The sequence below is a fragment of the Ixodes scapularis genome, unplaced genomic scaffold (genome assembly GCF_016920785.2).
Source record: "Ixodes scapularis isolate PalLabHiFi unplaced genomic scaffold, ASM1692078v2 PGA_scaffold7__128_contigs__length_106722199, whole genome shotgun sequence".
Classification (NCBI taxonomy): Eukaryota; Metazoa; Arthropoda; class Arachnida; order Ixodida; family Ixodidae; genus Ixodes; species Ixodes scapularis.
The window spans coordinates 89,408,541-89,419,588 of record NW_024609882.1 but is presented as its reverse complement, the minus strand read 5'-3'; positions in this window follow the sequence as shown (position 1 = coordinate 89,419,588).

The following is an 11,048-nucleotide window of genomic DNA, read 5'->3' as shown; positions in this document are numbered from 1 at the left end:
CCGTGTTTGCTGTAGTTTGTGGCCAATGAAGTGTTATGCCAAATTAGTCCTTAATCGCGCAGCAAATGCAATGCAAGCCGCCCTGGCCACCCGGACGGCAGGAATTGCCAACAACCTACTAATTAGCCAGATAATTAATTAAAACTTGTTAATTAACTTTTTAATTGGTGGAAATAGACAAGATTCCAATTAGAAAGTTGCTGAACGTTATCGAAAACTACTAAATCAGTCCTTTTCAGAAAGACTTTGAGCGCGTGAGACGAGTAGTAGCGCACTGAAGTTACCACTCGTGGAGTAGGTACAATGCTAGCGGTTGCGGTAAGGCGCCCGCGCGATTTTTCCGCCTCTTATCTAGCCCCAGCCTTGTACCTGCTCCACGAGTGGTAATTTTAGTGCGCTACTACTCTTCTCAAGCGCTTAAAGTCTTTCTGAAAATGACTGATTTAGTGGTTTTCGATAACGTTCAGCAACTTTCTCATTGGAATCTTGTCTATTTCCACCAATTAAAAAGTTAATTAACAAGTTTTAATTAATTATCTGGCTAATTAGTAGGTTGTTGGCAATTCCTGCCGTCCGCCGTGGCTCGTAGTTTGTTCCCGAAGAGAGTTTCTTTTTTTTTCAATCGCCCCAATTTTTAGGATTTTTGAAAGTCTTCGCAAAAACACCCGGTATATCTTTTTGTAATTACTCAATGCGCGTTTTTTCCCACAACCTTCACAATACACTACAGCCAGAGGGCTACCAAATAACTGCAACATATACAGCATTTTGTATAAAATGTTTGTGCCCTAGTCAAAAAAAGACCTCTTCGAAAGCAACATCAACAATGCAGAGAAACGAACCTGATTTCGAACACCCGCAGTGAAAACAAACGGGGTGCAAATTCGAGCGCCAGCACATAATGGGTACCATAGCAGTCATGGGTTCTGCGAAACACACCGCCTAATTAGGTGGTACCACAGCCGTACAAAGGCGCCACCCGATTTGTAGAACTCGCCTTGTCCGCCGATCCACGAGATAAAGCTCCCGATACACTTACGAAGTCCCGTCCCCCCCTCCGGCTTCGGTGGGACCTTCGCCTCTGTGTGCGTTCCCGCAATCTGACTGCTCGCTCAGTGACAGGCCGTGGTGACAGGTCGGTTGCGGGACTTCCTCGGGAAAAGCTCGAAGGTCATCCCATGCGCAAAGCACGTGTGCGACAAGGAGCCCCACACGTTCGCCGCGTTCGCCTTCACGCTTCCTGCACACACACACAAGGACACTTTACAAACGCTCCGAAAAGAAAGCACTGAAAAAGTTAAGCGAATAGACGAGTACTCACCAAGTAGACACAAAACCCACAGCTCGGTCCATGGGCACGGCGACATCTGAGACACTTTTTGTTTTTCGGAAACGTTCTTCGAAGGCACTAAACGCAGCTAAAGGCCGCAAACTGCCCGAAAGTTTGCAGCTTGCTTTGTTTTTGATTGTGGTTACGCTGGCGATGGCGTCGCGGCCGACGCGGCGACGTTCGCTGGTTACGACGAAACTCATTTGACGCAACGTGAATGTTTCTGTTTTAATCGACATGCATTAGAACTTTTAAACGTAAAACAATTTGTTTAAACATTTATCTAATTCTTTGTAATGAAGTATGTTGGTTGTGTACTAAACTGAACCTTGGCCTGTCTCAGCTTCGTCGTATACTAAACTGTAGCTTGGCCTGTCTCAGCTTGGTTTTATTTCAACATGGCGGCGACAATCGTTGCGTGCTGTGTTGTGCTCAACCTATTTTCTGTGCATTGGTCGTCCTGTTAGCCACCTCCTACAATCCACATCAGCCGCAAGCATGCTGTCGGAGTATTGTGTGCCCGCCGGAAATAATATACAGTCTTCTCGGAAGCAAGGCTGCTACTAGGGCTGCTTGGATCGTGGCTTGGACGTCGTCGGCTCCCACGAACCGCTTCCGCGAGCTTCACGTCGTTTGCTTGGTTCCTTTACGTTTCCGGCGATGAATCCCCCAGCCTTGGCCTTGGCCTCATCCCTACAGGACCTAGCTGGTGAAAAACAATCTACGACAACGCGGCGTCTTTGGAATGCGATTGCTACGATCAGTGGCTCTCAAAAACCTCAGTGGCCCCCCTTCAATTGTGAGCTCTGTGTGTGTGTGTAGGCGTTGTAAAGAGAGCTCTTCGGTGTGAGCGCTCTTACCTTCACAGTGTGCAAACTCTTCGAATGGTTATTCAACAGGCGGCGCTGCGAGACGCGAGCCTTCGGCGTTGCTTCAACTCGCAGTGTGGTGGTGTGGTTCTCAAAATGGGCACTTACACTCATTTTCATACATAGCGTGCATAGCGGTCAAAGGTACTGAAGTGGTGCGCATGAAAATACAGAAAAAAAAATGTGTTCCTGGGCGCGTTTCATGGACGAGTGGTAGGGCTGCTCTGGCGATATCGACGTCTCGGCGGCAGTGGTTCAAACCCACTAGACGCGCAGTTTTTTCTTTTCTCGGTGCGCTAGCTTTGACTGCGTTGCATGCTACGTATGAAACGGAGTATAGTCTTGAATAAGCTGCTGCACCTTCACTCGCTCCCAGAGACGCACCCCACGACAGTTCTAGAAATATGTAAAATGCAGACGCAGGATTCGGTTTCGAATAATGTGCACGACGCGAAACTTGTTGAATCTCGTATAAAACGAATTCTCAAAACGAGTACTCGCAGGTGTAGCTATGTCGAAAGGTGCCCGCTTCTTACGGAGCGAACCCAGGTTCGATGCAAAAAATAAATATACGTTTTTTTTGTTTTTGTTTTTACAAATATTCTTGAGAAAAATGAATGTCGACGAAACTTTGTGCATTAGTTTTTTTTCCTTTCCTTTTTAATTATTTTTTTCACAATTGTTGAAAATACAATGTCGACAAAGCTTTGAACTAAATGGTGTCGGACTCCCTTTCTAGAAGTGCATAGGGAAACGGTGGGGCTTGGGTTGCCGGATGGACGCCGCGAAGCAGCATTCATACTGTTTTTTTCGGTAGGGCAAATGCTGCTGACATGTGACTCCCGTTGAGAAGGGGAAGAGTCAAAACAGAGTCACACGAAGAATTGACTCTCTAAGAGAGTCGTGAAGCGTCAAAGAGAGTCATGGAAGCAGTGACTCCCTTTGGACTCCGTTTTTTCTAAGAGTGTAGTGTCTTCGTCGGGACGTCGGGGGCTTGCTGTCGAACTTGTACTGCGGGGCCTCGGAGGGGTAAGCTGCAGGGACATGCGTTACCCCGCACCTCCACCAAAATGTCACGAATAAACACGCAAGGAGACAAAGAATAACTGGAGAAACTGAAACGTTTAATAGGGACGAACTTGTGCCGAAACTAAACAAAACAAAAAGGTAACAGAAGAAAACAGCAAAGCGTCGCGGGCGTCGAAGTCGGCGTAACAGCTGGTTCGAGCGCTGGGGCGAGACTGCTTGCAAATCACCACGCGAAGCCCCTTGTGTACACCTGTGGGCTTCTGGAATAATCGGCGTAGAAGGTTCGGCGTGTAGAACATTGTGACCTCGAACAAGCCCCCCCAACATGGTTCTCGAATTTACCAGAACATTACTTTACTGAGTCAACAAAAATGCGCCTCCGCGGCCAGGAATCGAACCCTGGCTTTCTGCGTGGAAAGCACGCGCGAAAACCGTTAGACCACGGGCGCGCCGCCTTCTCGGTCAGCAGCGCTCGCGGCAGTATTACTACAAGACCTCAGTGTTTTTCTGTTGTCTTTGATAAGTGCTTTAGTTGTTTAATAAGGTACACCTCACCGTTGTCACTCACCTCGGAAGCGTTCTGTTCAATGTCAGCGCGCTGTACGTCCAAATAACGTTTTGGAGTGTCGTGTACGAGAAAGGGGGTGTAAAAATATACCCTTTTTTTCTGCGAGTGTATCTTGTCCACTATTGAAAAAAAAATCTGGGTGTTTAGATACAAAATAAATTTTGAGATATCCAATTAATGTGTGTTCAGTTCATGGAAATATTTTGTACTCTTCTCCCATGCGAAAAACAAAATTCTGAATACCCAGCGCCCATATTGTATACCTCATACCGATTTTTAACCCAGAAAGAGTTATGGATTTTATGAACCACTGTCAATGTTTCGGGACAAGGTGTAAACGCCGTTTTTTTTTCATATTCTTATTGAGCGTCATCTCAAACTCGGTGCATTTGCACAGGTGACCTCACTGGACTACATCGAAAGTGAACCTTCCCTGTTTGGAAACAAAACGCTCGCAGTGTCGGTTACACTGGCGGCTGTGTTCTTTGAAGTCAGGCTTACTAGCTCCGACGAATACTATCAAGTTGGAGAAGAATGCGAAGGTGTCATGTTCTCCAATATTTCCGAGGTAAGGAAATCAAGAATTAGACTGGTGAGAAACCGTGTGAGAAAGTCGCATTCGTCTCAGGTATTAATTACCTAATTGAGTGACCTAATTTCCTAAAAATTAACGCCCCTAAAGAACTTTTTAATATCTTCTGTGAGTATGCAGGAATGGAACTCAAAGTTACGCATTTGTTTCGAAATAAAAACGCAAATTTTCAGAATAAAATATTCAAAAGTACGATTGAGGTGGAAAAGCAATGACAGGCTGGTGAATCTAATTCATACTTTAATGTTGTGAGAACGAACAAATAAACCAGTTAGCTGAGTTTGAGACGTCGTCCTGTCTATTTTCTGTCCCTTCCACGTTTTGATGTTTCTTCTCTACCCCAGTCTCAGGTTAATTCAACATGGATAAGAAGGAAGACAAACAAACACCATCTCAATTTAAAAAAAGAAAACTTCGTCAATGTATGTCCGCTTTTTATTCCGTCAGGAGCAAAAATACATGATCTAAAATAGAGAAGGTTTCAAGGAAGCATTACACGACTCTAGTTTTAACTGAATACACAATTTAGTGGTGGCCTCTCAATGTGCGGACTGCGCTGACAGTCAACTGCTGAAAATTGAAAACTTGGACACGCTAAAATGCGTCACAATGTGAATCAGACGTGTATTTAAAAACAATGAATTATTACAAAATAAAAATATTCGGAGACAAAAACAGCTGATAATATTATTATTATTACTAATATTCTTTATTTTATGTGTCCAGAAACACCTGGGGGCCTTTCGTGTGGCACACAGCATATTACGTTCGGAAACGAAAGGTGAAAAAAAAAAGAAAAAAAGATGGTACTGATCGTAAAAACAAGCACAGACATTCCAGACCTGCCGTTAATCTCAAATTCTCTACACAAGATACCGTATTTCGAATAGTTTTGGTAGCGTTCTGGTACATTGCAAATGCACTTCGTCTGGAGTATTTACTACTCTATGTTAACTACATTTTTCATTATCTTGTAGTGAATATGTTAAATATATATTTCAACCTTCGGAAATAATTGCACCTGGAATAACCTGTGGAACTAGAATTTGTCAGATTCCAGGGCAAAGTTGAACCGATTCCAGACTAAGAGGCAAGCGACCAAACACGGAGCAGGATGCAAGGCGCGAGGAAAACGCAGTCTCCGAGTGCCAACAAAAGGCATAATGGATAGCCCAAAGTACGCCCGCCTTTACGTGCCCTGCTGTCTGCATTTTTTTTTTTCACGTTGCCTTTGAGTGACACGTTATCTTTAGAGCTAGTAAACTTCTGGTAACGCCATTGGGATTTTCGATCATTTGTCTGAAGCTAGAGTGTTGCCGTCAGCGGAAGATTGTGAGGCGAACGCTTGGTGCGGTCACGTGACCTATTGCTAAGTTACCCAAGCACCAAGAAGCATGCAGGGAACGTACTTAAACGAGCTGCGCTCGCTCGCTTTACCTGTATGAACGATTTTAGAGAAATCACAAAAAACGGTTTTCACGAACGCTTCGTTTATGTCCTTCCGAATGCACGCATTGTTGCATTCTGAGAATCCGCTAACCCAGTTTTCCGCCAAGTGGAAAGAGGGATCGAAAGTGGTTTCGTGGATACTATTGGACTTACTTGTTTCCCCTTCGACCTTCCTTTTTTTTTTTGACAGTTTGGAAGTACAGGCGCCTTTTCTCAACCTTGGCTGGGGAGAAAAAATTCTCCATCTTGGTTGTTGATCAGCGACAAAGGCAGCTGTCCTCTAATCAATGATTCTTCTGTGCGTGCTCGTTTGTCATTCACTCGCGTACTCATCATCAAGTCTCGCTGCCTGATCAACTTCTAGTTCGGCTGTTAGGAATATGCATTGCCGGACTCTGAGTCCAGTCCACCGAATCGCAACAAGGCATATTGCGAACTTATTGCGGAGTGCGTCATGAACCGAGCCTGCCGCCAAACTAAAGCCCGCCAGTTGCCATGCCTACAATACGTGAGCATACCCAAGAGTCCTGGACAGGAGCGCGCCAACGCTACTTGCGCCATTTATCGGCTGCGGGACGACCAGTAACTTAATCGGACGAGCTAGATTTTTTTTTTATTTCACGAAATTTTAAGCGGCGCAATATTTTGCTCTCAGCGAACTTTTTTATAACTACACTTTTCGACCATCGTGCAAAATTGAAAGGCTGTAAGCCTAGAATAAATAGAGCCAACTGGCAATCGGAAAACGAATTCATTATCGTTATGAGAGTACGGAGATATACAGAGATTTTTTTTCGTTCAAAATCGATTTACAAGCTAACCACTCCATTTATCGAGTTTCTCTCTACGGTACTATAAGCTCCAGTTCTCTAACTACACCTTGGTACTATTTTCTTCGTGATCCGTCAATTGTACGAAGTGTCCTGGTCAATACAAGAACAAAAGACAGGCCTCTCGATATGAATTCAGGGCTGCTTGGATTAGTAAAAAGCTGTTTCTCGCGCATGATGACAGTAAATGAATTAATATTACTATATATAGTTGATGATAGATGTTCATAATTCATTCTTAGCACACATTTACTACAAAAAACTGCCCAATAAGGGGAATGTCACCGAACATGTGGGCAAGCGCGCTGCTCTCAGTAACCAAGGGTTCAAGTATCAGCGAACTCGCTGCAGTAACAGCACATTGTATGACAGGTCTACTTCTCTAATTCCGGATAGTATTTTGATATTCTGATTACTTTACGAGATATTGCAGCGTGAACATGGTCACATGGGCCATAAACTGTCAAAAAAGGGACGTGTCACCGAACACTTGGGCAAGCGCGCCGCTCTCCGCAACCTAGGGTTCAAGTATCAGCGAACCATCAGCAGTGGCAGATTACAAAGCACGTCTACTACGATAATCCCGTAGAGTATTTTGAGAATCCGATTATATAACGAGATATTGCAGCGTGAACATGGTCACATGGACCAAAAACCGTTCATAAAGGGGCACGTGATCCAACATTTCGGCAAGCGCGCCGCTCTCAGGTACCTAGGGTTCAAGTATCAGCGAACTCTCAGCAGTAACAGAAGATTACAGAGCAGGTCTACTACCATAATCCCGGTGAGTCTTTTGATATTCTGAATTTTTCACGAGATATTGGAGCGTGAACATGGTCACATGGGCCAAAAACCGTCCATAAAGCGGCGTGTGATTAAACATTTGGGCAAGCGTGCCGCTCTCAGGTACCTAGCGTTCAAGTATCTGCGAGCTCTCAGCAGTAAAAGAAGATTACAGAGCAGGTCTACTACAATATTCCCGGAGAGTATTTTGATATTCTGAATATTTTACGAGATATTGGAGCGTGAACATGGTCACATGGCCCAAAAACCGTCCATAAAGGGGCGTGTGATCGGACATTTGGACAAGCGCGCCGCTCTCCGCAACCTAGGGTTCCAGTATCAGCGAACCCTCAGCCGTAACAGATTACAAAGCACGTCTACTATGATAATCCCGGTGAGTATTTCGAGAATCCGATTATTTAACGAGATATTGCAGCGTTAACATGGACCAAAAACCGTCCATAAAGGGGCGTGTGATCGGACATTTGGGCAAGCGCGCCGCTCTCCGCAACCTAGGCTTCCAGTATCAGCGAACCCTCAGCAGTAACAGATTATAAAGCATGTCTACTACGATAATCCCGGAGAGTATTTTGATAATCCGGTTATTTAACGAGATATTGCAGCGTGAACATGGTCACATGGACCAAAAACCGTCCATAAAGGGGCGTGTGATCGAACATTTGGGCAAGCGCGCCGCTCTCCGCAACCTAGGGTTCCAGTATCAGCGAACCCTCAGCAGTAACAGATTACAAAGCACATCTACTACGATAATTCCGGAGAGTATTTTGATAATCCGATTATTTAACCAGATATTGCAGCGTGAACATGGTCACATGGACCAAAAACCGTCCATAAAGGGGCGTGTGATCGAACATTTGGGCAAGCGCGCCGCTCTCCGCAACCTAGGCTTCCAGTATCAGCGAACCCTCAGCAGTAACAGATTACAAAGCACATCTACTACGATAATCCCGGAGAGTATTTTGATAATCCGGTTATTTAACGAGATATTGCAGCGTGAACATGGTCACATGGACCAAAAACCGTCCATAAAGGGGCGTGTGATCGAACATTTGGGCAAGCGCGCCGCTCTCCGCAACCTAGGCTTCCAGTATCAGCGAACCCTCAGCAGTAACAGATTACAAAGCATGTCTACTACGATAATCCCGGAGAGTATTTTGATAATCCGGTTATTTAACGAGATATTGCAGCGTGAACATGGTCACATGGACCAAAAACCGTCCATAAAGGGGCGTGTGATCGAACATTTGGGCAAGCGCGCCGCTCTCCGCAACCTAGGGTTCCAGTATCAGCGAACCCTCAGCAGTAACAGATTACAAAGCACATCTACTACGATAATCCCGGAGAGTATTTTGATAATCCGGTTATTTAACGAGATATTGCAGCGTGAACATGGTCACATGGACCAAAAACCGTCCATAAAGGGGCGTGTGATCGAACATTTGGGCAAGCGCGCCGCTCTCCGCAACCTAGGCTTCCAGTATCAGCGAACCCTCAGCAGTAACAGATTACAAAGCATGTCTACTACGGTAATCCCGGAGAGTATTTTGATAATCCGGTTATTTAACGAGATATTGCAGCGTGAACATGGTCACATGGACCAAAAACCGTCCATAAAGGGGCGTGTGATCGAACATTTGGGCAAGCGCGCCGCTCTCCGCAACCTAGGCTTCCAGTATCAGCGAACCCTCAGCAGTAACAGATTACAAAGCATGTCTACTACGATAATCCCGGAGAGTATTTTGATAATCCGGTTATTTAACGAGATATTGCAGCGTGAACATGGTCACATGGACCAAAAACCGTCCATAAAGGGGCGTGTGATCGAACATTTGGGCAAGCGCGCCGCTCTCCGCAACCTAGGGTTCCAGTATCAGCGAACCCTCAGCAGTAACAGATTACAAAGCACATCTACTACGATAATCCCGGAGAGTATTTTGATAATCCGGTTATTTAACGAGATATTGCAGCGTGAACATGGTCACATGGACCAAAAACCGTCCATAAAGGGGCGTGTGATCGAACATTTGGGCAAGCGCGCCGCTCTCCGCAACCTAGGCTTCCAGTATCAGCGAACCCTCAGCAGTAACAGATTACAAAGCATGTCTACTACGATAATCCCGGAGAGTATTTTGATAATCTGGTTATTTAACGAGATATTGCAGCGTGAACATGGTCACATGGACCAAAAACCGTCCATAAAGGGGCGTGTGATCGAACATTTGGGCAAGCGCGCCGCTCTCCGCAACCTAGGGTTCCAGTATCAGCGAACCCTCAGCAGTAACAGATTACAAAGCACATCTACTACGATAATTCCGGAGAGTATTTTGATAATCCGATTATTTAACGAGATATTGCAGCGTGAACATGGTCACATGGACCAAAAACCGTCCATAAAGGGGCGTGTGATCGAACATTTGGGCAAGCGCGCCGCTCTTCGCAACCTAGGGTTCAAGTATCAGCGAATCCTCAGCAGTAACAGATTTCAAAGCATGTCTACTACGATAATCCCGGAGATTATTTTGATATTCTGAGTACTTTACGAGATATTGCAGTGTGAACAGGGTCACATGGGCCATACACTGTCAAAACAAGGGACGTGTCACCGAACATTTGGGCAAGCGCGCCGCTCTCCGCAACCTAGGGTTCAAGTATCAGCGAACCCTCAGCAGTAACAGATTACAAAGCACGTCTACTACGATAATCCCGGAGAGTATTTTGATATTCTGATTACGTTACGAGATATTGCAGCGTGAACAGGGTCACATGGGCCATACACTGTCAAAACAAGGGACGTGTCACCGAATATTTGGGCAAGCGCGCCGCTCTCCGCAACCTAGGGTTCAAGTATCAGCGAACCCTCAGCAGTAACAGATTACAAAGCACGTCTACTACGATAATCCCGGAGAGTATTTTGATATTCTGATTACGTTACGAGATATTGCAGCGTGAACAGGGTCACATGGGCCATACACTGTCAAAACAAGGGACGTGTCACCGAATATTTGGGCAAGCGCGCCGCTCTCCGCAACCTAGGGTTCAAGTATCAGCGAACCCTCAGCAGTAACAGATTACAAAGCACGTCTACTACGATAATCCCGGAGAGTATTTTGATATTCTGATTACGTTACGAGATATTGCAGCGTGAACAGGGTCACATGGGCCATACACTGTCAAAACAAGGGACGTGTCACCGAACATTTGGGCAAGCGCGCCGCTCTCCGCAACCTAGGGTTCAAGTATCAGCGAATCCTCAGCAGTAACAGATTAAAAAGCACGTCTACTACGATAATCCCGGAGAGTATTTTGATATTCTGAGTACTTTACGAGATATTGCAGCGTGAACAGGGTGACATGGGCCATACACTGTCAAAACAAGGGACGTGTCACCGAACATTTATTTATTTATTTATTTATTTAAATACCTTAAGAACCCTAGAGTTAGGGTATTACATAAGGGAGTGGGGTTATAGGAGATGTGATGATAACAATTCGCGGAATGAGCCGATGTCTTGGGTGGAGACGATGATTTCAGGCAGGCCGTTCCAGTCCACAGATGTCGCCGGGAAAAAAGATTTAA